This window comes from Aythya ferina (assembly GCF_964211825.1).
Source record: "Aythya ferina genome assembly, chromosome: 3".
Taxonomy (NCBI): Eukaryota; Metazoa; Chordata; class Aves; order Anseriformes; family Anatidae; genus Aythya; species Aythya ferina.
The window spans coordinates 8232478-8257594 of record NC_140298.1 but is presented as its reverse complement, the minus strand read 5'-3'; the positions used below and the strand labels follow the sequence as shown (position 1 = coordinate 8257594).

Here is a 25117-nt window from a genome sequence, read left to right as displayed (position 1 = left end):
GGACAAGGACTTCTTCAGAAAAATGAAGCATTGAGGCTGCAAGCAGCAGTGTTTCTCCTGAGGCTCTTTTTGAGGGTTTAAATTGGAAAGGCTTGTGAAATACTGTAGTTAAATCAAGTGAACCTTTCCTGAGGGATTGCCCAGCACTTTATTGCACAGTTTCTCTTAGGGAAGGGAGAGTTGGACTGGACTGGGGATTGGGGACAGGAGAGGAGTAGTAGTCTATTTAAAAAAAAAAAAAAAAAATACACAAATACACCATCATTAATAAAGCCAAATACTTGCTAAAACTAGTCGATGTTGATGTTGGGTAACACAAACCAGGATATATTGGGGGGAGGGGGGGAAGGAAACAAAAAAAGGAAGAAAACAACAAGAAAAATAAAAAACCAGACAATATATACAAATTATTAAGAAACTTGGAAAATAGAAAGCAATGTTGTTTTTTTTTTTTAGGGGAAATTCAGTGGTACAGAGAGAGGGGTCTAGGGAGACACGTCATTGTCCTGTAGTCTATGTCTGAAATAGGGCCATGCAGGAACCTTTCTCTAGCACAAGTGGAAATGCCAGATACTAAAGGATGTCTGAGCTTTGGAGATGCCCTAAATCTCAGCACTGAGGATGGCTTCTACCAAGGAGCCCTGTAGGAATGGTGAGAGTGGCCTTGGAGAAGTGACAGCTTGCACTGTCCTTTCGTCCTTGTGTTGAGAAATGGCTCAGCATGGTTTGGAAGGTCTTGGTGTTTCTCAGGTCAGGACTTAGGCGTGTTTGTTTTTCAGCAGGATGCCGGGGGGAAATGAATGCAGAATGAAAGCCAGAAGGATTTCCAAGACGAATAGAAATGACTGAGGCTGTAGATGAAGGCATAACTAGATGTTAATGAAAGAAAGTCTGACCTACAGGTAAGAATAAATAATTCTTAATTCTCTAAGTGTCATGAGTAGAAAGGACAGTGTCTTACGGCAGGAGCAGCACATATGGAAGCTATAAAATGGCAATGACAATGTCATTCAGAATTAGTGTGGACAAAGCTCTTATGAACATTTATGTACTTCATGGGTCAGTGCTGGGTAGGTAAGGGATGTGTTTTGATCTAGCAGATGTTTGTTTTGTTTTTAATCTAAAAGTATACCTTTAATATAGAAAGATAAAGCCTATATTTCATCGTCAGCTGGCAAGTAATGACTACTGTCAATGAGAGCGAGTGTCCTGAGCCCCTAGCCATCCTTCCCATGCTCACTGGCAGGCAGGGAAAGGAAAGTTCCTTCCTGCATCCCCATAGCAGGTCTCATATGAAGCATATAGTGTGTAGGGCTTCAGGGGGATGTGTTTGATGCATCTGGAGCTGTGATGGTGGGGCAGGGAGGGCCAGGGCGCCAGTGCCTTGGCTGAGATCTGTCCAAGGGGCTCCTGAGCTTTTGGGGACTGCAGGGAAGGATGGCACAGTGGTTCTGGGATATAGGAGGTAGGAGGTTATAAAAAAAATAATAATAATAATAATAAATAAATAAAAATAATAATAAAAAAGTAGTTTTAAAACTTTGTTATACATCAACCAAAGCCCTAATAAGATAACTGTGGGAATAATTGTTCTTCTGCACATCCAGCAGTGTTGTGCTGCTTTTGATGTTTACCTCAATTTCTCCTTCACTTTTTATTTGAATCTGCAATTAACACCTATAATGAAAAAGGAGGAGATGGCATGCTGTTGAGAAATTCTGGTGTTAATTAAAATTATTAACAATTAGAAGAAAAATAAGCAAGGAAAAGGAGGAAAATAGTTAGTTTTGAGAATATTTGTTATATATTTAAGGTGGACTAAAGCCCAGAGATTGTTTCTAATGAACTCACTTCAAAATTAATTATGAAACTTGGCCAAAAGAAGTTACTGTGAAATTCACTCTTTTTAGGAGAACTAGCATTCTCTGTGCTCCCTTGAACAGCATTTAGGTTTGCCAAGGCCTTTGTATAGGGCTGCATTTCATTTCTGGATGAATTGCCCTAATTTACAGAAGAACAATAGAGGAAATGAGCTCTGGCAACAATGGAGAAGGAATGGGAGTGCGATTCGTCTTAGCAGAGTGAGAATTTGGGCTTGGAGGAAAGTCGTGTTCAGGGAGAAATGATGCAGAATGGGCCTGGGTTTCTTATGAGAGCAGTTCATCCACTGAGCTGCGACACCATGCTTGTGTGGAGCATTGCACCGGCATCGTTAGCCCACATCTGCAATCTCCCAGGAGCCTCGTGAGAGCTTGGAGCTTACGTCGTGCTCGCAGCCTCTGCCACTGAAATCTTTGCCTGTGGCTTCCAAGAAATGAGTGTTTGGTCTCTAAATATCCCCGTGGCTGTAGGAGCAAACCTTTTTTTGAAAATGAGTGCTGGCTCCCTGACATCGCTGCACAGCTTCCAGAAGTTTTACCTGCTCTGTGCAAAACTAATTTCAAGTCCTGTTCAGGAATATGCTTGAAGAAGATCCAGCAAACAATGCTGGAGAAGAGAAGAGCAGCAGTACTGTGGGTGAACACAGAAAGTGACCACCTCCACCATGCCTTCTGTGCCCTGTTCGGCACTCAGCCCCACAATGAAGTAGTCATCACTTGCTTGTTGGTACTTGTGGGAGGTTCATCCATTAGGCACAGGCTGAGAAGCTGAGAAACACTCAGAAATGGGTTCAGCGCTTTGGAATAATAAAAGGAAATTATTTGGAGCAATATTTCTATGTTCAATTTCTTATCGAATTTCTTGCACTTAAAATATTGGAGACTATGACTAATTACTTCACCTCTGGAGAAGTTGTTATGCAGAAAGGGTTATTAGTTTACCAGTCGATGTGGGTTCTGGAATGTGATGTGGGAGCAGAGGATATTTCTTGGCATCAGAGATCCTCTGTGGCTTTCAAGATACTACCTGCAATTAGACTTTCTATGGGAAATCTCATAAAGCAAGGTTTCTCAAGCTGAACAATGCCGGACTTTGGAAGAGACTGTCAAGAAACCCTGAGAGGTTCCAGGCCTCAGATTGTTAGTCATCTCTGCAGATTTGATCCAGTCAAGCAAGTGATGAAAACCACTCTGATTTCCCAGGGAAGGCTTTCATAACTACATAAAAACCTCTCTGGGGCTGAAGATCGTTACCCAGCTTTATAACTTCAAGACTCTTGGGGATCAAGAGAAATAAGCCTGATGCAAACCATCTGACCAAATTAATTGCAGTGGATGGAAAGAAAATCTATCAGAGAAATGAATCCCGTGGACTTGTGATTTTATTTTTTTCTTCCCTTTTCTTAGCTGCAGGGTTCATGTCTACATTATAACATGTTGGCTTTTTTTCCCCACCTCCTTAAGCTGTTCTTTATGACAAATGTTCGTCTTGTTTTCAATCTAAGTAACCAATTTCCTTCTTCTGATGCCATGGCATCTTTCACAGAGGAATTAGATGTGTCTGTTGAGAATTAAAATCCTAAAAGCCCTTCCCTTGAGACCTATAACTTGGTTTTGAAGCAGTCATTTCTCAGTTGAAAAATTCCTCTTTAGTGAAAGTTCAGGTAAGGACAAGAAAAATCCTCTGAACTTGAACATTTCTCACATCAGCAAGTAAATTAGTCACCTAATCTTGCCAGATCTTTCTGATGAAGAAAGGCATTACTGAAGAACTGAAAAACTCAATAATCCCTAGCATCTTAATCCTCACAGTTTGCCAGAGAAGTAGAAAGTTACTTTCTTTTTTTTTTTTTTTTTTTTTTTCCTATTTCTCAGATCCTGAGCAAAGCATTTCAGGTCTCCTAGAGAACTGGCATTTAAATTTAGGATGGCTTAAGTCTAGGATCAAGGTCAGTCCTACTGCTCCATTCTTTTTTTAAGATAACACTACAGCTTCAAATGTCTTACATGGCAAGTATGGCCATGAAAAAAGTTGTTTCCATGACATTTTAGAGCTGAGTGATTCAAGACTGGGAGGGGAAACCCAGGAAAATGCAGGGTTTGTTGTCTGTGGATTTTTTTCTTCCTACACTTGAGGACTTAATTTTTATTTTATTATTGTTATTTATTTTGATGTATTTTTTAATTTCTCAATCTTGGAGGTAGAGGGGAGGACAAGTGTTCACCCCAGCTGTCCTCATAGCAGTATCTCTGAGCATCCTCTCTGGGAAGGCCATGGGAGTTGCAGGCTGTGCGTGCTGTGCTTCATCTTCTTGGGGATGAATTATGCAAAGAGTTTTGGCCAAGCAAAGGGTGACTGCTGAACCTGCTGCTCACTTATGCTGTCTCATAGCATCTTTCTCTATCAACAGCATCTTCTGGATCTGCTGGAAAATGTGGTGGTAAATCGCTGGAGGTTTCAGCCTTGTGGTTATGGGGCAAAAAGCATTAGGCAATGACTCCCTAACTTACCCCCGTGCAAACACACCCCAAGGCTGGCTCAGCCGGGGCTGCCATGGATCACTGTAGGTAAGAAATGCAGTATTGTGTGTCTGCAATTGCTTGTGAGCCTGAGGCTCTGATCTGGCTGTGGGCTAGATGTACTTTATGTATATACTCATTTAACCAGGCATAAATATAGACAAATAGTGGGAAGGAACTGTCAGTAGCAAAGAAAGGGGGGAAGATTTACTGGGGGCTGGTGGCACTGTTGACAGCCTAGCTAAAGAGCTCATCTGCATTTCCCCCCGCCCTGATTTAATACCATTTCTGAGCCCTGCCTCCCAAGGATGATATCTGCTTTGTCAGAGGCAGAAGCAAGAGAGGCTTCAGCTTGCTTTACATCAAACTGAGCCAAGAAATAAACACATAAAAAGAGAAGTAAGGGGGAGGGTGGGGTGCCTGTCAAGCTGATAACTTGGTGCATTATTAGGGGTGACCTGTCAGATGTTGTGTGGGAAAACCACCTCAGATAATAGAATTTGGGTGGGCTCAGCTAAAGCTACAGAGAAGCGTGGGAGCCCAAACAGATTCAGTAAAACATAATAGTAATAATAGTAATTAGAGATTTTCACTGACTAGTCTGTCCTGTACTTGTAAAATAATAGCTTTTTCTACCTAGTCCATCAGCCAAGTGAATTCAAATTCACATTGCTGCAGTCCCTGATAAATGAAATTCATCCTGACAGTGTATGGAAATTTACTGTGTTTTTTGGTCCTGGGCTGACATCCTTCCAGGGAAGTTGCTTGCAGTTGCCAAAGGGCTGACAGCATTGCCCAGTTCTAAGGGAACATCAAAGTGCCAAAACTGCCCCCAGGGTGGGCTTCCCTCCTGGGTGAGATTTGGAGGCAAAGCTTCCACCTTGAGGTCTGGGGGGCTTGCCACAGCAAAACCCTCTCTTCTGAGAAGTCCCAAGTTATAGTCTTTTCTTGCCCCCAAAGAGAGGAGAAGGCCAGAAGGAAAGAAAGACCATGACCTTAATGCTCCACATCAGCCAATGTTACCCCAGAAAGCATAGAAACCAGGTTAGCAGGAAGAGCAGCCAGATGAGATATGATGTGCTATATGGTCGTCCCTCAGCATGGTGCCCATATGGCAGATTATTGTTCTGAAAGAGCCCTTACCTAGGCTGGGTTCATGGGGAAACTCAATCCCAAATGAAGCTGAAGGTAAGGAAAATGACGGGATGAGTGCAGGCACATGGTATGAGTTGCACATCTACAGACTATAGCATGTTTCCAAGCTCTGAAAAACAACCAGAGCACACTCAACAAATTTTATTTCCAACTCTACTCACAGTCAAGGACTGGATCAGGTCATCCCTGATTATTTTTGATTGAAATATCATTCAAGTGAAAATTGTTTTTCATGCAACAGGAGAAACCCTTCAGTACCTGGCTCATTGCTTGAAATGTGAATGTCTGATTTATTTATAAGACTGTCATGAAAACTCAGGGGGTTGTGACAGAGCTAAGGGGAAAGTCCCCTAACTGACCTCTGCCCTTGCAAAGCCATTATAGACAAAATTGATATTGGCTCAAGGGCGTAGTACATCAGTGAAATGTAACGTCAGTTCAGATTTCATCACGTCATGCCATGAGAAAAATCAATCAGTTGCTCAAATCAAATTCAGTAGAAAAACAAAACAAAAAGTGCAGAAAGCTATTCAGGCATGAGCCATTTGGAGGGGAGGACATAACACAGCTATTGCTTGCTATTAGAACTCCATAATAGTTCCTCTTTTATTTATTTTTTCTACAGTTTCTGCACTTTGCTCCTTTTGGAATTAGAATTATCATATATCTAGAAAGAACTTGTGGTTGTGGGATTTTTTTTGTTTTGTTTTGTTTGTTTTTGTTTGGAAATGATGAGTCAAGAAAAAAGATGTTAATACAATTTATGATCTCCTGCCAAATTCCAGAATAGATCTAAGCTATTAATATGGAGGCGTATGGAGAACATGACACACTGGTCTGAATCTGTTGTTGTTACTGGTAGGGCTTGTAGCAATACCTGAAGCTATCTAACACTCCTCACCCCTTCTTATTAATCTTGTAACAAGTCTTATGGGCAGGCAGAAATTTTAATTCCAAATATCTGCTTCGAGTCGTTCGGTAACTGTGAGGGAGGAGAAGGGGGTTCAGCAAGAACAGCCCAGCCGGTCAGAAATACAAAGGATGTACCCATAAGTAAGGCTGTATTAAAGACCTGCATCTTGTTGTAGGAATGTCTCATTTCTTTGCTCAGCTTGGAGCCTGTAGTCACTTTTCATTGCTCACTTGGCTGAATATCTGAGTAGAAAAATTGAAAAGCTTGCGATGTGTCTAAAAGGGGGTTAATTGCTTTTCATTTCCCCTTTATGTAATTTCAAGGCTGGACTGTTTTAACAAGGCCCGGAAGCTCTGAGTGCTTACTCTGTCAGCCTTACCCAGTTTAAAGTCAAACCTCCAAAAAATGAGATGTTTTGTGTATTGAGTTGTACACTTGCAAGTCCCAGGAATAGACCAGCGTGTCCCAGATATCAGCTTTTTCTGGAGTCTGAACAGATCATAAGCCTACATTCTGCTCCAAAACAGATTGATTAATGAATGCCACAGCGGCTCTTTCCATCAGAGGAACAGAAAGCTGTTAACCTGTGAACTGGCTGAGCATTACATCCTGCTTTTAGGGGGAGATAACATCCCACTTTTAGGGGAAGATAAGGGGCAGCCTGTGAAATGTGGTCCCTCCACAACAGAGCACACAGCAGCACCACAGGGTAGTTTGTGGCACCGAGCAAGCAACTGCTGTGCTTGTACCCCATGGAAAACCCCAGGTGAGTTTGCAGGAACAGAACAGGCAAAATAAATCCCTCAACTGGCTGCATCTCAGCAGAACTGCGTCAATGTTTCATAAGCTGATGAAGCTGCTGTTTGACCAGGGCACTGAGTCCCAGACCCCATTGCTTGCCTTACCTAGCTGTTAATTAAGGAATCGCATCTCCAGACCAACCCTGCAGGATTTGGAAAGTCTTGAGAGCCTCTGAGAATAGCCACAGCCATTAGCAAAGTGGCAACACTTAATTAAATTCCCTTGCACGTTTAAAAGCTGTAGGGAACCAAGCCAAGATAATCCCTTTCCTCAAAAAAAGCGTCTTTGGGTGGGATTCCTCTCTTCCGAGAGCCAACTTAATTTTCACATTCCCTGCAGCAGGTTGGTTGACGAAGGGAGCCTTCCCCCAGCATTTACCATGCTTTCTCAGCATTCTGCGTTTTCTCCCTACTCCAGCATTTCTGACTCTGCCTTCTCTTGTTTCTGTGGGGGAGGTTTTCCACTTTATTTTCTGGCAGTGGTGCTGATTTCTGAAAATACTTATTATCTCCGCAACCTCAGACAGCCAATTTCCCAGGAGATTTCTCCCAATCCTTTTGAGAAGCCTCTTATGCAATTACAGGCACCAGAGCTGGTATTTCAGCATGTTTCTGCCGTTGTGTGTTCCCCACAGTCCCCCTCTCACTTACCACCAGCCCCACTCAGTTGTGGTCTCATATATAGCTCAGCTGAGCTATCAGCAGTGCCTAAAAACCTCTCTGAGCCCCACTTTCCAGCTGTCCTTTGGGGGATGCAGAATTCCTGGGAAAATCCTTTGGAGAGCTCTGTGCTTGGTCCCCCAACAGGCTCATTGTTTCTGTCCCTGCTGCCGTGTTTCAGCATAAGAAGGACTGAACCGTCCCTTTTCCATGTGTTATTTGGGGCTGTTTTTTTCCTTTTTCTTTTTTTCCTCTGCCTGGTGTGTCTGGCACCAGGGTATCACCTGCTATCTCCCTGTCTCTCCATCCCCCAATGTCTGTTACCTGATCTCCCTGCACCTCGTGGGTATTGCAGGCAGTGTAGAGCAGGGAGGCTTTGTAAAATTTCCAGATACCTTCCGAGGAAGAAATCTCCCTCTTTTCTGTGCACCTCTGTAGCAGTACCGAACACACGCTAGTCCTTTCTCAACAGGCTGAGTGCTGTGAAGGTGCCAATGGCTAAATAAACACCTTTGTCTCACCTGTAGCTCAGTCAGGTTGCTTGTCGCTGTGGTGCCGGCTTCTAATGAACCCCAGCAGCCACAAATACCTCTTCTGAGGAGAGCTCTGCTGGGAGATGTGGCAGGCATCATGCTGACAGCTCTCCCCGGCCCTCCACATCCCGTTGAATAAACTATGGGACAACCACGGGCTCTTGCTGCAATGACAGAGGGCACAGCAGTCCCCCTGCCTGCGCCCAGAGCCCTGATGCTTCCCCACTGCCATCAGCCAGGTAATCTTTGTAAAACCAGTGGGGAAGAGCAGGGGTGAAGGCTCAGGCAAGCGCTGCAGCTCAGCTTTGATGCTGCAACAGAGCCACATCAGCTGAGAGCCACAGCTCCTCTTCTTGGAAGATGGGAATTCATCAGATTTCATTCTTCTTTGTCATCTAAAGGGAGATAATTGTACAAACAGGAGAAATTATATACTTCTTTAAAATCTTTCTCATTTAAATAGCAACTCCTTAAACTGCCCACCAGCCCTCACCAAGAGGCATCCAGACCTGAATATCACTGTGCACGAAGCAAAGCGTAACACGGGAAGGAAGGAACTACACATCATGTCTTGTTTTACTTCAAAGGGGGGCAATGCTGGCATGTGCTATCTATGCAAAGTGTTATGCATGTGAGCAAGCTGCACTCATCTTAGTTTACTCCTGAACTAAGTGTGTGCAAGGTGGTGGACTTGTCATTCTCCTGAAACAAACCTGTCCCCCTCTGTTAACCAAAGGACAAATATTTCCTCACCTTCTAAGGGAGCCAGTTTCTCAATCTTTTGTTCATGAGAATTGTTATTTCCAAAACACATGGAGATTATTTTCTCTTTCACGCAGAAGCTCACTTTATTTCTTTTTTGAAAATGTGATTGTGTGAGGGAAGGGGAAGACCTTGCTCTGACTGAAAAGGCCTGAGAAGGACAACTTCTTCGAGAGTGATGCAGTGAGACAACCAAAGGATTCAAAGGGAGGGAGAGGTAATAATAGAGCTGATGAAGTAAAATGCCTGTGTGTAAGGATCTGAAAGCACAGAGAGATATGACAAAAGGTGGCCTGACGGGCAGCAGGCCAGGAGTCCTGCACAGGGGGAATGCAGCAGCAATTTGATGTTATCATTCACTTCCACCATTCCCACGTTTGCATGACACAAGCTGGGGTTTGTGAAGAATTTCTGCCCATGCTGTTTGCTGCTGGACACATCAGCACGGCACACCACTTTGTGTCAGATGGCAGAGCCCACTGTCACAGCTTGGCGAGGAGCCACTGATGCCACCCAAACCAAATACAGCAGTTTGGCACCAGGATCTGCAGGGTGCTTAAGGTTATGGTCTGCAAGCTACCAATAAATGTTTGAGGTCTGTTGGATTTTATTTATGGCTTATAAATGTGATTCTGCTGACCGAAATATTACTTACCGGTAGCTTTCCTTTGTAGGAGCATGGTAGGAACTAAGAAGCCACATTCACTCATGCTTTTGAGAAAGCAGGATGAAAGTAACTATTTTTGCAGGGATGGGCTTTCTTTGCTAGCTGAGAGAGGCCCCTTTTTCCCTTCCTTCCCAACACTAGAAGAAAAGACAGGAAAAGCCAGTCTGGCTTGCTGTTTAAGTATTTCTGTGCTACAGGTAGCTGTCTGTTGTCAAAACCGAAGACTGATTTGGCCAAAACGTCAGGATATGAGATGTCTGAAAATAGAAAGAGTGCCCGTGTTGAAGGGAGATAATCCACTCTGGGTGTCTCTGAAGTGCTTGTGGCTGAAAAGTCTGAGGAGGATTTTGTATTTATCGCTTTATTGCTGAATCAGGTTGTTGGAAATTAGCCTCCTACCTTGCAGGTTGTAGCTTTTGCAGGCTCCCTAGCAGGCTGCATTTCTCTGCACAGTGAGGCTTCCCCTGTTTGTCAGGCCATGACCTGTGTTGAGCTTGAATGCATTTCAGGATGGTTCAAATTTATTATTGTTACTTTGGCAGAAACGTAGGGTTTTAGCTTTTTATTTATTTATTTATTTATTTTTAAGTAGACCTGTGCTGGTTAATCTATCAGTAACCATATCTATATATGATGGAAGTTGTACATAAATGTCTTATGATTTTCCAATCTGTTTAAAATTGCAGGGAGGCTCAGGCTTAACACCACCCACATGGCAATGCCTTTCAGCTTGGCAGAAACCCTGAAATGAAGACGTCCAACTACAGCAACAAAAACTGCCCAGGAACAACCAGCACATTCAGCTAAGCTGCATGAAGCAGATATTGCAAGGGACACCAAAGACCAAAATAGCCAGGTAAAATGCAGCGTGATCTGTATAGGTGATATAAAGGGAAAAATAATATAGAAAGAAGGACTGTACATAAAAGTTGTTGATGCGTACCTAATGTCTTGCTTGGGCAGAGTGTGGGGCTGGCAGTCTCTGCTCTGTTCTCCTCAGGTGATCTTCCTGCAAGCACTGATGCAGAAATATATTAAGCCAGAAACAGGACACATACAGAGTAAAAACCACTGGGTGTCCAAAAAATCGTTCCCTTAATAAGGTCAGATATTGTTAAAAGAAAAATTACTGAAGAAGTGAAATGAGTACACCAATGCTTTTTTTTTTTTTTTTTTTCCTCCAGGTAGAGCACAGTGAACGAAAATATACCTGATAGGTTACTTTTCTGTCATTATTATGTTGTGCTCTTCCTTTCATCTGTGGATGAGGTTTCCGTATTTCACAACTCCCATGAGCATTGATCTGCTGCTCTTAAATCCAGTCCTTAATGCAATTAAGTTTGCATCAAGAACCTGTGTGGCTGTGAGCAGCCAACATGGAGGAGCTTTTAGCTGACCCAGCTTATGAAGGTGTAATATTAGCCCATTTGAGAGTAGAAAATCATCAGCAAACAGCAGAAGGTGTCTGTACAAAAAAGAGAAATGTAAAGAAGAAAAAGGAAGAATTCTGTAATGGCCATAATCAGGTACATACCCCATTACATAAGGTATTTGCAAACAGTTCACCCGTCCCCTTGGTGACTGCTGTATTCACCATACCTCTTGGTGAGGAGGGTTTCTGTGATTTCTTATTAGCTATAGCCACCTAATTACATCCAAGAAGGGGGCTTGTTTCCCCCACTCCTCATCGGTGTTTCTTACTGCATAGCTGTGAGAACAGTTTATCTTTTATGGTTTTTCTCTGCACATTCAAGGAAAGAACTGTGACACCTGGCTTGGGCTTATGAACTATGAATAGTGTTTTCTATGGAGGAGGGTCCTCCACCTGGGGTGCAATAACCCCAAGCAGAGCTACAGGCTGGGAGATGAGTGGTTGGAGAGCTGCCAGGCAGAGAAGGACCTGGGAGTGATGGTGGATAGTCGGCTGAATATGAGCCAGCAGTGTGCTCAGGTGGCCAAGAAGGCCAACGGCATCCTGGCTTGCATAAGAAACAGTGTGGCCAGCAGGGCTAGGGAGGTGATCGTCCCCCTGTACTCAGCTCTGGTCAGGGCGCACCTTGAGTACTGTGTTCAGTTTTGGGCCCCTCGCTATAAGAAGGACATCGAGGTGCTTGAGCGGGTGCAGAGAAGGGTGACGAAGCTGGTGAGGGGCCTGGAGAACAAGTCCTACGAGGAGCGGCTGAGGGAGCTGGGCTTGTTCAGCCTGGAGAAGAGGAGGCTCAGGGGCGACCTTATCGCTCTCTACAGGTACCTTAAAGGAGGCTGTAGCGAGGTGGGGGTTGGTCTGTTCTCCCACGTGCCTGGTGACAGGACGAGGGGGAATGGGCTTAAGTTGCACCAGGGGAGTTTTAGGTTAGATGTTAGGAAGAACTTCTTTACCGAAAGGGTTGTGAGGCATTGGAACAGGCTGCCCAGGGAAGTGGTGGAGTCACCATCCCTGGAAGTCTTTAAAAGACGTTTAGATGTAGAGCTTAGGGATATGGTTTAGTGGGGACTTTTAGCGTTAGGTCGATGATCTTGAGGTCTCTTCCAACCTAGAAATTCTGTGATTCTGTGATTCTATTTACTGTGTAGTAAAAACCTCAGCTGAACAGAGTCTTCAGTGTAATGGAAAGGAGGCAGCCAAATCAGTTTCATGAGGTCATTATATCAAAAGGAAAAGAAAAAAAAAAAAAAAAAAAAAAAAGCCCCTTGAGCCAATATATCAATGATTATTTATACTGATCAATACTTAATGCAGCGGAAAGCTGTCCTAAGTCAGGCTGGGGTTGCCTGCGGTTTGTGGGCAAATCTCTCCTGGCTCCAGTTTCTTTCCTGGGTTATTTCTATTAGAATAAGAGCATGTTAGTTCCTACCATGTAGGAGAATATAATATACAGATTAAAAGTACAGCAGCCTTTTGGTTAGAAACCCGAGTTGCTCTGTCACCTGAAATTACAGTGAGATAAAACCTCAGACCAAAAAAAAAAAAAAGTCACAGTGTCAAAACGGGAACCTAAAGAGTTTTTTGATCCTGTTGAAATTTCACTTTGAGGAAATAGAGGAAGAAACATATGTGTTTTTTTTTTTTTGTTGTCATCACGATACATTATTTTAACTAAGAAAAAATATTGGATTTTATTTCTTAACTTTTGTTTGCTAGAAAATTAAGTGCATTTGCTGTGCCAGCACTCCATTGGTAAGTGTAAAAATACTGGAGATGATCCTACCCCAGGGCATGTCTATAAAGATAACAACAACTGCACTAACTAAGCAGTATTTTGTTCATACATGTATTTAGTATTTATTGCCATGAAGGTCATGACAAAGGTGCCCCATTTTGAGTGATTATTTTGTTACTATCTAGGTTAAACTGAAATAGGACACTGCATCTGAAAGAAGCCTCCCTATAGAGATACGTACCACAGTAATGAGATAAGAACCCAAACTAATTGAGTTATTTTGCTTTCAGAGCATGCGTAGATGATCCTTATTCCTACAACGTATCCCTACACATTAATAGATGTGAATGAAATTTAGGGCCTGATCATTCTGTAGAAACTGGTGTGAATTTTGTAATTGGTTTAATATTAATAAGATTTATGATTTTAAGAATGGTCCTTCACTGCTCTTAGAGACAAAATGATGTAGAGGATCTACAGTCCCTGATCTGGCTGTATAGATATTGCCTATGAAGGTATCTCTTCTGCTGCAGGGCTGCAGCTGTTTCTACATTTCTGTGTTATCCTGCTAAACCCTTATGAGAGCATGCTCCATTTCCAATGATAATGAACCAATTAAGAAAATAAAATCAGCCAGCTTTCTTTTAAAAGAAATCAATTTAATTTAAAATTTTTAAATATATTAGTGCTCTCCAGATCCTGAAATTACACTCTTTCGTGTTCTTAATACATTTGAACAAGATCAAGTAGCAGCAACAAAATATTCCATTTCCATGGAAATCAGGATAGTTTTCTTTGCCTCTAATCAGACCACTTTGCTGAAAGCTAAACTGTTTATTTTTAACCTTTCAGAAGATGAAAGCTTGCCGTGCCTTTCATGTCAGGAGTGTAGCTGCTCTTCGCTGCTTCATTAGGTCTTTTGGCTTCAGCCTCACCTGAAACTGAGATCTGGGCTGTGGGACAGCAGATGTGTGGAGGATGCTAATTCCTCTTCCTACCTATGTAGGAAGGAGCTAATGCAAAAAAAGAATTCAGGTGGGGGCAAGAGTACTGATGTGAGGGAACAGCGAGATGGAAGGAAATAGCAGAAGATAGCATAAAGAGGGGTAGGGCAAAGGAGCAAGTAAAGCAGCAGGATTTCCTGAAGTTCTTTTCTCTGTCTATTCCTGCCCCTGTGGTCTCCTTCTTGATGCAGGTATGTTAACTTAATGCTTGTGAGCACAAGCAGGACAGTGGGGCTAGGCTCACTTGTCTTGGGGAGGTAGTTTGGGTGTCTCGAATTCCTTGGCAGGGTCTGAAGCTGGTGGTGTTTGCAAACCTCCTGTACTCTAAGTCCATGAGCTTCACTGCCAACAAAATCCACTCAAAGGATCACATCAGGATTATTTCTGTTGCTGTTGGTAAGACTTCCCTTCTTCCACCTCTCCCCCTCCCCCCCTTTAATTCTTGGCATCAATAGAAATTAACTTCTAGATGTATCTGTTTGTCCTTGATGTTGTTAAAAGTGATGTATCTGAGCATAGCTGAAAACTAGCTATAGCACTTCTGCTTTCTTTATCCCCGGTCTTGTTAAAGGCTATAGCAGCCTTTGGGATGTGAATCTATAAGGGTACGAGTGGATATCAGCTCATCAACTTAATGGCCGGTTCCCTGTAATTACTCTCTGGTTTGCACAGCGAAGTTGTGCGGAAGTTATTTATCTCTGCTGATGATACAAGGCAAGGAACCAGCTCCTGCTCCATGTATAACAGCCGTGACTGCTATTAAGAGCAACCAGCAGTGAAACTGCTTCCTTGCCAGTAAAGTTAGTAGCTGCAGTTCCTAATTCATAGGGCACCAAGCCCTTGCTCCAACCTTTTCACTGTGTACTTAAGTTACTCCAGGGTTGAGCTGGGGAGAAAACATGATGATGATCAGAAGAACCTGATGGGAAAGAAACAATCTCCCTCACTTTACTTGGTGGTGTTAGCATTCAGATAAGATTCTGATTATGGTTTTCAGTTATTACCTATTGATCTGTGATATTTACCTACTATCTCTCTCTTTTTTCTTTTTCTTCTTTTGATTGATTTGATCCAGCTAGATAGGAATTAAATACATGATTAGTCTTAGGTTAGCCAAAGCTGAATAGTTGAGTTAATGAATGATCCACTGACAATACTAATTGCTCAGTTTGCTGATAGACTCCAGGAACCACAGCAATGCAAACTGATATTTATAACAGGTGTCTGGAGCTGGCAGATGTTTAGGGAGAAGGAGCAGATAAGCGGGATTAGGGAATTTCAGAAAAAGTTAACCTTTTCCCTTTCTGGGCCATGCAAGCCTTGCCGGAGGCGTCATTGCCAGCAAAATGAGGCCATTGTAAGATTTATTGGCTCAGCGCAGCATTTATTTAGTGACAGTCACAAAAGGAAATTGTGTGAGCATGTGCAGCCTGGAGTGTTTAATTGCTTCTGTGCCAGGGCTCCAGTGCATGTGTGGGGAGAGCGTACTGAGCGGAGCTTTTCCCTATATACAAACCATGGAGAAACCACGGAGCTTTTGCAAGCCTGCAGCATTGCTGCTGCAGGGTGATGGGAGAGGTGCTTGGGGAAGGGCGGTGGTGCAGTGTGCTGCTGCCTTCAGCAAAAAAAATCACAACTCTTTCTATTCACTTCTTCCTGTCTGTTTTCCCTCGAGGGAGTTATCTTTTCTTGCCCAGTTTTCCTCTGTTACAAGCACACATTTTTTCTTTTTGGCATTGAGAGAAGAGGAAGAAAAGAAAGTATGCAGGAGGAAACAAAGGAGGGAAGGATAAGCACAACCTGAAAAATCATTTAACTTCTTTGCTGCCTAAAATTAGGAGACGGTTTTTTTTGTTGTTGTTTTTGTTGTTTTGTTTTTGTTTTTTTTTGATGTAGAAGCCATCTAAAACATTCTTTCCAAACCCATCTATCAAGCAATAGCTTCAGTGTCTCATTGAGTGAGTAACAATGAAAGAGTTTAAAAAAAAAAAAAAAAAAGTGACGTGACTGAGGAAAGACTTTAGGTTTTGTATAGCTTCTTCATTACACATTACAGCACTGAATGATACTTTTACTGATGCCTTCCACCCTTTGAATTTGGAAGTGGATAACCTGGCTGAACTACTTGGCATTGAAGGGGAGCAGCAGGGCCTGCTTAATCTCACGAGGAAGCAGCCCCTGTCGGAGGAGGCAACCAGCCCGGCACCCTGCATCCCTCCTCAGCAAGGGACAAACAGAAAAATGCTGGGGTCTGTGGTGTTTTGGGGTTGTTGGCTGTTGTTTTTCATTTATCTGTTTTTCCTTCTATGTAAGAGTCTGCACAGGACTGTGGTAGGGTGGAGGAAGGGAGCGGGATGGGATGCCAGGGCTGATCTGTCTCTGATGGTCAGGAGAGACCTTTTGGGGCCATGCCCAAAGGACAAGGGATGCTCAGCCAGGAGGGCTGCTGAGGATAGCCACCTGCAAGCTGGGTTCAGGCTGGAAACTGGAAAGCACAGCACACTGATAATCAGAAAGGGTCTGGCTTAAGGGCTAAAATGAAATGCTCTGTATTGCTGTAAAATGATGAGTCTCAAATTTTCCGGTGGTGTGTAGGATTTGTTCCTGGGCCCTGCGGTTTATGAGATAATGGGCTGTGTAACTGCTTCTCATCTCTGTGACGAACAGCTCCTCTTTGGCACGCGGCCTGGAACTCAAAGCAGGGTAATTTTTAATTCTTGATATCACAACTAATTATACTATTACAACTAGCTGTAATATTACAACTAACATTATTCATCCTAGCCCTGGTCATCCTTTCTCTTTTATAAATCCTACTTGTGCGCAGATTAAATTCTGAGGCTATTAACGCTTTGATTACAGTTTAGTCATATTAAATTATCCCTTGGTAGCAGGGCTGTCCTGCCAACCACATTGATACCTGCAATTAATTGAGAAGATAACCAGTAGTTTGATGTGAAGGCTGTGCCTGGGTACGACGGCAAGCCTCGTGGAGCCTGGTACAGGCTCCAGCGTAGCCTTCCTCATCCCTTGCAGTGAGGCTGCAGACAAAAAGGAGTCGGGCTGTGGAAGAGGACAGGGCTTGATCCATCCTCCACATTGTCCCTATCAAGGCTGAGTGTTTGTATGCTGGAGCATCGCTGGTATTTAAGGTTTCTTGGGTGACACAGGAGGGAGAAATATTGGGAAGAGTGAACCAAGTTACCATCAGATATTCTGCTTGATATTGCACCTCCATCCTTGCATTTCAAAGGGCCTCGGGGAACAAAAATCACTGATTTTTTTCAGCCCCAGCACACAATACTGCTGCCCACCTGTGTGGGTGCCCTCTCAGGGCACTTTCAGCAGGATGTTTTAGGGTCCCTAAGGGCTGCGTGACACAGAGCCTCCTATTACTAAGCAAAAAGCTTTGGGGATAACTTCCAAATTTATGTCACTGCGGTATTGAGCAGCCCCAGGGAAGCAGTTCTGTGGATAATTGCTTTTTCGGCAGCAGTTGTCCATGGATGGGAGATGCAGTGGATGGGCACCATAGGCACGGCACAAGATGTTCCTGCCTTATTTATTTCTCTTTCACCCCACTGGGATAGACAATGAGCTGCGATTTTCTTTTCTCATAATTATCAATACAGAGGCTGGTAAACGCTCCCTTGTCTTCTCACCAGTCTCAAAGGTTACCTTGTTAACGAGGAGGTTTTCAGATATTCGCCACTGGTGTTCCCTTTGGGGGGGAGCGGGGTGTCTTTTAATAGTTGTTTGATGCTGTTCACATGGGCAGGCTGCAAGATAACAAGGGAAATGATTGTCTGCTTCGCTGATCAGAGGCTGTAATAATCACTCGTAGCTTGGTGCTATGCATCCAATTCCTGACAAACCAAGAGGCATTTGCCATTTTGGCTGATGCTATTTTTACCCTGACACATACCAGTCGGGTATGGTTTTGTTGCATCTAATTGCAAGTGATCTTTGATTATTATTTTTTTTCTGTTATGTCTCCAGAGGCATATCTTTTGGAGTGCCAGCAGCAGGCAATGTGATTTCAAAGCATTTGGGAATGCCAATTAAAGCTTATTTATGCAATGATTGGACTGCCTCAGAGCTCAGTGCCCACCACAACGCACTGTGGCCTTAGAAGAAGGGAATTTGCTTCCCTGCCTGCATCTGATGAGGAGGGAGGCTTGTGTGATGTTGGCTACTGTTCTTTGGGGTTAAACATTTCAGATCAATTTTTTTACATCTGCAAAAAGTTGTGTGTCCATCCTTATGTGGAGGTTGATGGATTTTTCACATTCATATTTTTCTCTATACAAATTTATGTTCTTGCACATAAAATACCAGAAATATATGTCCCCAAAGGAAGAAACATTTTGTCTTACTAATATTTTAAAGGAATAGCATTAACTTTGGTTTCTCCTCATTTATTTGTTAATTACACTAAACCAAACTGGGCAAAGCTGACCTGTGATGTCCCTTTTTTGGTTGGCTGGTTGTTGGTTTTGTTTTGTTTTTGTTTTGTTTTGTTTTGTTTGTTTGTTTTGTTTTGTTTTTGTTGCTGGTTTTGTTGTTTGGTTGTTTTGGAGGGTTATTTTTATTTTGTTTTGAGCACTGGTGGAACTTTGTCTAAAGCAATAGTAGGACCTGTTTCCATCATGAAATATCCTTTATTTTGGATGTAGGGTAGGATGGCTTCTGTTGTGGATGCATTGGGATCTTCCCTCTGTTCTTCATCCTACAGGGTGGGCAAAAGGCATAAAGGCATAAGAGCTCTGCTGATCAGCTTCATCCCTCCTTCTCTTGTTCTTGTTAGTTGTTACTGTTTCCAGAAAACTTCTTGCATTTGGGTTTGGCTGGTCCTGCTGCCTTCTCCTGTGCAGCAAGTGTCTTGCTGCCTTAGCTCTTGGCAGTTGGGAGAAATGGTTGGCCATACCGTGCAAAATCAAATGAGATTTCTTCCTGTGGGACTTGGCCCAATGTATATGAAGCTCGTGCATTCTATAAATAAGCTGTCTGCATATGTTAGGGCACCAAAGTAGGAGGACAACGTCAGAAAACATTTACTGCTTGCCTGAAGAGCAGTCAGTTAAAATGAAAGCTTTGTGGTCAGATTATTCAAAAAAAAAAAAAAAAAAAAAAAAAAACTCACATGATTGAGGTCAGCTCTCATTTAGCCACTAAAATTAGCAGCAGGTCTTCTAGGCAAACTGGCTATATTGGGTGCTGAACAGCTTTGATGGTCTGGCCACAGAAGTCCCAGTAAGGGTGCTAAGTGTTAAGAGAAAATCAGTTGTTTATAGAATTTCTCTAATAGAAGTGGACCTCCTGGAAACACGTCCCTCATGCTGCCTGCTGTGCTCTTGAAAATCTACTTCTGCTTGGTACACAGGTAATGCAAGGTGCATATTGATAAATACAGATATGTAACATACACACATAGCTGGAGAGCTCTTCAGCTGAGGAATTATTGGAGCTGCTGAGCTCCAAAGTGATGCAAGATTGAATGCAAGTAGTCAACATGGTACACCAGGTTCAAGAATAAAACAAGAAAGTGGGAGTATAGCACTGCATCCCCAGATATAGTAAGCTTTAAAAAAAAAAAAAAAAAAAAAAAAAAAAAAAAAAAAAAAACTCTGCTCTATTCACTCCTGTTTTTCTTGTTGCTGTTCTTTGTCTTTTGTTTCTAGCTCTTTGTTTTTTAGCCTAAAGTTTTCCTTACAATGAGTAGGGTAAGATGTATTTTTAGAAAACAATAAGGGTCTCATGAGGCTAGAGCTGGAACTAATAAGAAAAAGACTAATTGAGATGGGGCAAGAACCAAATGATAATGATTCACTCATTATTCTGAAACTTTACCATGGAAAGGAAGTGGAAACAACTGGGATTAATATCAAGAAGTCAAAATGCAAGTGAGACCTTTAGGTCAAACAGAACTATAAATGTTTGTTAAGAAATAAAAAATTGAAATACTCTTTTTGAACTTTTAATTTAAAAAAAAATATATTTATGTTTATTACATGAACTATCTATAAAATATTTTTCCATATAACCTGCAGAAAGTTGTTCTTTTAGAAAATATCTGACCCCTCTTTCTTTCTCTGTGTCAGGTACTTTAAGTTTAATGTAAAAAATCACAAGGTTTGGTAATACAGGTGGCAGCAAATGAAATCGAAGACCTTCACTGACCTGCTTAGCAATGAAAGATGCCCTGCCACACACTGCCTGGTTTGTCGTAACTCATGCACAAATGTGCAGGACAGCCTGGCTTCTTAAAAACCCGCACTCCTACATGCTGAGCTCACTGTATGCACTAACTTAGCCCGTGTTTGCAAATGAGTGCTTTTTGCAGAGCATATTTTATTACCTGAAGAATAGTCACGTTTGCCAAGATACTGGGTTTGATTCACCCAACAGCTCGACGCATTTGTGAGAAATAGCAAGCAAAGATAGGTAGGTGGTTAATAGAGCTTTCTGGGGCTATAAAAGGGAAAGCTGTAATTACTACTTATGCCATGTTTCATAAACATTCACTAGGAAGGGATTTGCATGTATGCTTGATCCTTTAGTGTGCTCTTTTCCTTTTACTATTTGTGTGTGGATGGGGAAAATACAGTTCAATAGACAGAGCCTAGCTGATCCACCATATTTAAGTATTTCAGGCATTTACAACATGGGCTTTCTCATCAGCTGTCCCAAAATTGTGCCCTTACGAAGCACTGTGACAAGCCTGGGAGCTGGTGCTCTGCAGGCTTATTCCATGTTTTGGTGCCATTTTGATGGGAAAGTAATCAAACCAACAAAAGCTGTCCCTAATTGCTAGCTACTGTAGATATAATGCAAAAAGAAAGTATTATTCAAAGCAGAATTTTTGGCAGAAAAGACCTTGCAAGGCCATTGAATATATCTGCAGGAGAATCTGCAGGTTCATTAATCACTTATGGTAAGGAGTTTTCTATTTTTCATGAGCTAGGAGATATATTTATAATTAAGACAAATGAAGAAGGGATGGTTCTGCAGCTTTCTTTACGGCAGTAATGGAAAGTCAGAGCTTTATTTCAAGAGTATACCTGCCATCCTCTGGGAGCTGAAGCAGGCATTGAGCGATAAGGCCATGGCCTTTGATCATTTGTCAAAATTAAACCTCACTGAACATCCTTGCTGAGTGAAATTCCGCCCTCGGATATACAGGTGGTTCTTATTAAAGACATGCTTCTAAGAGCTAAATACAGCTATAGGGGTCTTATCCCCCCCAAATCTGATCAAGACATAAAAGCACATTTTTGCTATCATTTATATGGAGGGAGTGGTATTATATCAGTGAATGAAGTCCTGCAGAACTCTGATCAAAATAATCTTTATGGAAACTATTAAAGTGGGTTTGGCTATCTAGGTTTTTTTTTTTTGTTATTATTATATCTCTGCCACTGATCACCCAGAACAAAGTTTTCAGACTTTTCAGGAAATTAACTGAAGATCAGTTACTGTGCTGTCTTCCAAATTTATGGCTCTGCAACTAACTACAGACCCAGATGTACAGTGATAAATAATTCCTCATGTCCTCTAGCCCATCAAATAGAAATTTGCTTCCTTGGGAGTCAGCAAAATGAAATAGGTGCGTTACAATCAAATTTATTAAAAGGTGCGTTCGGTCCTTCATGAAACATGAGGAATCATCAGTCCTTAGTACGGAATGAGATTTTCTTATTTTATTTTTAATATGAATGTATGAGAAACCCAATAGGAGAACTGTCATGGAGGAAGTTTACTTTCTGAATGTCAAAAGCAAAGGCCAAACCTGGAGCTGATTAATGGCTGCATAATCTGGCAGTTCAGAAACAAGGAGCTGAGGGTCATAGCTAAATTATTTGTAAGGTAATTTGGCTTGACCTTAATGAGGGCTAAAGTCCCACAGACCGTGGAGGAGTCTATAAATCTCTCTGGCACTGGAAGCACTTGGGGATTTCTCTTATTGTGTCATTGTAAACTCATTTGTCATTTGTGAAGTCTCATGGAAGACAAGGTTCTGTTTATTTTTTAATAAATAAGACTAACAATGATAACAGGAAGCACTCAACTGGAGATCTGAGTTCAGCATCTCCCTTTGTTGCTGGGGAAGTTGGTTTTTTTGTTTGTTTGTTTGTTTTTTCTTTAGAAAAGGTTTTTCTGAGCAGGCAGAGGAGCGCATGGCACTGTGGTAGGCTGAGCAGGTGATGGTAGCAGCATTGCCAGATGGGTCCCTCCAGGCTGCTTGAGGTCACAGTCCAGGTAAAAGCTCAGAGGTGATTCTAGTCCTTCTGGTTGGTTGTTTTGGGCCCACTGGGAACCCAGTTTCAGTGGCTAAATGGTGTCAGTATAGAGTGGTGAAAGCCCCAGAGTCAGCTGGATCAAAGGATTTTGTACTAATTAGTCTGTGAGAAGAATGATCCCATTTCTCCCCTTGCACAAGCTTTGTTTAGTACATCACTTCATCCATCTTGGGCCTTCCTTGATGCAGGTAAGGAAAGGTGCCATGACAAGATAAGAAACTCATGGTCACCTTAGAGAGATGACTGAGGAAAGTTACTCACCTGAAAGGTTTTTGCTTACCCACAAGTAAACTGAAGCAGGGATGTTTCACAGTCTGGTAGGTAGTGAATAATAAAAGTGCTTCCTTTACATTTCCAGCCTTCACCATACAGCACAGTGCTGGTACCTTCACTACTCAAACTCTTGCATTTTTTTCAGTTGTTCCTGGCCCTCCTGTCAGTAGCTGCTGAGGAGCTCATCTATCAGAGGCCTGTTTTGTGCAGACATTCAATGGAGAATGAACAAAAGCAAAATGCTTCCTCCCAGTACTGCAGCGCCAGGGAGTCCTACCTGGATTTTTTCTGTAAAGTTTTCCCTCGCTACCACAAGTCTTAGTGTTTGTGCAGGCATGGATTCAGCTCCTCATCTCCTGACTACAGCACAGGCTTGGGCCAGTTTTCTTCATGTGAGTAAATAACCATGGTGATTACTAGGCACGAGCAATGCATCTTAAATTCCACTTCGTGGATTATTTTTGCATTAGTGAGAATGACATAAGAGCATCCTGTGGCTGTTTGCACACCTGCTTCCTCCTATGCATATTTGCTAAGGGGCTGAGGTTCTGGTACAGTGTCCAGTTAAGATGATGCACAAGCTCCCAGTGATTTCAGTGAGCATTGCTCTCATCTGAAATCACTTTTGTCAACAGTCTTTGCTACTTTCCTTTAGAGGGGAAAAAAAGAAAAATAAAGTGTCATTTTTTAATAGGGGAATCATCTGTGCTCTTTTGCTGCCTATGTTTTTCCTGTTGCAGATTCTGCTTTGCCTACCCTGTTTTCCTACCAATACTTACTTTTTTCATGCTTCCAACAAATCCCTCCTGGACCTGCTCTTTAGGGGCTAATTTTCAATCTGCTCTTTTATTTTCTCACCCAGCAAATCTAGCTGCTATTTTTATTTCTTATTTGTTTCCCCAGTCAGTTATCCTGCCTCATGTTGTTTTCCAGGTTTTCTCCTCTCCCTCCCTTCCATATCCTCCCTCAGCTCCCTCCACGTAGGACAGTGTGTGGGCCCAAAAGTGCAGGTGTGGTCTATGCTGTGCCTTTGCTCAGATTCCCTTTCTGTTTCCTTCATCATTTCTTCCTGATACCCCACTGGATAAGAAATAATAAACAGAGAGAGCTGGGGATGGAGGCAGAGTGGCCATGCTCCCAGAAATAGGAAGGCAAAGGCACTAGGTGATGGACAGGATTTTGACATACAGTACCTGAGCTCTCCTTAGCTGTTTTCTTGCTTTGTGCTAGGCATAGCTGCTACAACCTTGAAGATGGAAAAAGAAGTTCAGACACCAACACTAGGCAGGTATAATGGGAGCTATACAGACCTCTGGATGGTGCAGGCTGTAGGAGGGCAGCCGTAAGCTCCTGGGCTGCTCTTTAAGAGTGTCAGAGGAATTTGGGGTTTCCCATCTTGGGAACAGCAGGCTGAGGAACAGGCTCAAAGTCAAGGTTTGTATTGCTTGTAATGGGTTTTGATTCTAAAATAGTGGTGGGTTTTTGTTGTTGTTGTTTGTTCTTAAGTGATGTTATTCAGAATTCTCTTTTAATGGCAGTGTTACTGCCCACTCTGGAAAGATATTTTAGCTGTTTAGACACCTCAATATTTCAGGGAGATCTCTTATTTTAGTAGGGAACTAATTTCATGTTAACTCATAGCAGTATGTTTTGCAACCCATTTTTAATGGGAAAAGCAAAGATAAATTCAATATAGTGCAGACCATAACAATAATGTAGAGCATCTTCTTCCATCCCTTTTTGGGGCAGAGCTGCCAGCCCGTGTTACATAGAGCTCTCTGGTGGCAGCAGAAGATGCAGAAAGTGCTTCCATCCATCTTCGCCTGCACTTAGCTAAGCCCATTGACGTTCACAGAGCGTAATGGCAAAAAGGCTTCCACAGCCATTCAGCTCCAAAAACCCGAGTTATTATCATCATCACCACTGTATCTCAGTCTGACTGCAGAAATGATTTGTTGGTCCAAATATCTCATAAACATGCGCATTTGATTCAATTTCATTGGGGGCTGTTCCTCACTGTGGATTGGGAAGGCTCATCCTCAGGCGAAGGAGGAATGAAACGGTGAGAAGTTTGTTACTGCTGGCTCCAGATCTAATGGGAAGGGATCAGTGCAAATGCTATTTGCCCTGGGAAGGGAAGATGCTCGCAGGCACTAGGAACCAGTCCCTGTTTTGGCTCAGCTTCAGCCGTCTGGACATGGACCAGGCTCAGCCAAAACCTGAGGTTTGTGCCTCTCCATGGGGTCACTTGATTCCAGGCTCCCGTGGTGTCTTGACCATAGGGAAAGGGGAAAAATTCAGCTTGCTTTTCCACTTGTACATTGCTGGGTAGGGATAGGGCTGGCCTGGCACCAGCTGACGGCAGGCAGGGTCTCACACTGCACATACATACAGGTCTGAGCAAACCTACTCATGCTAATGGCCTTATTAAGCTCAAGCCTGTGTATGTTACCCATCTACACAAAGAGAAATTAGTGTCCAGACTAGAT

At 42.6% G+C, this 25117-nt stretch overlaps 1 protein-coding gene across 6 annotated transcripts in view; it reads left to right on the top strand.

The window, feature by feature from the left end:
* Positions 1-25117, top strand: part of LOC311433228 (uncharacterized protein) — an 81053-nt gene that overhangs the window by 39182 nt on the left and 16754 nt on the right. For 3 of the 6 annotated variants that reach the window (XM_084512148.1, XM_084512147.1, XM_084512146.1), the window contains 2 exons: positions 780-902; positions 10577-10746. The gene's annotated coding sequence lies outside the window, so the exon portion shown is untranslated. Of the gene's footprint in view, positions 1-779; positions 903-1910; positions 3485-10576; positions 10747-25117 lie in introns of those variants that run through there. The other 3 variants (XM_084512149.1, XM_084512151.1, XM_084512150.1) reach the window with 3 other exon arrangements.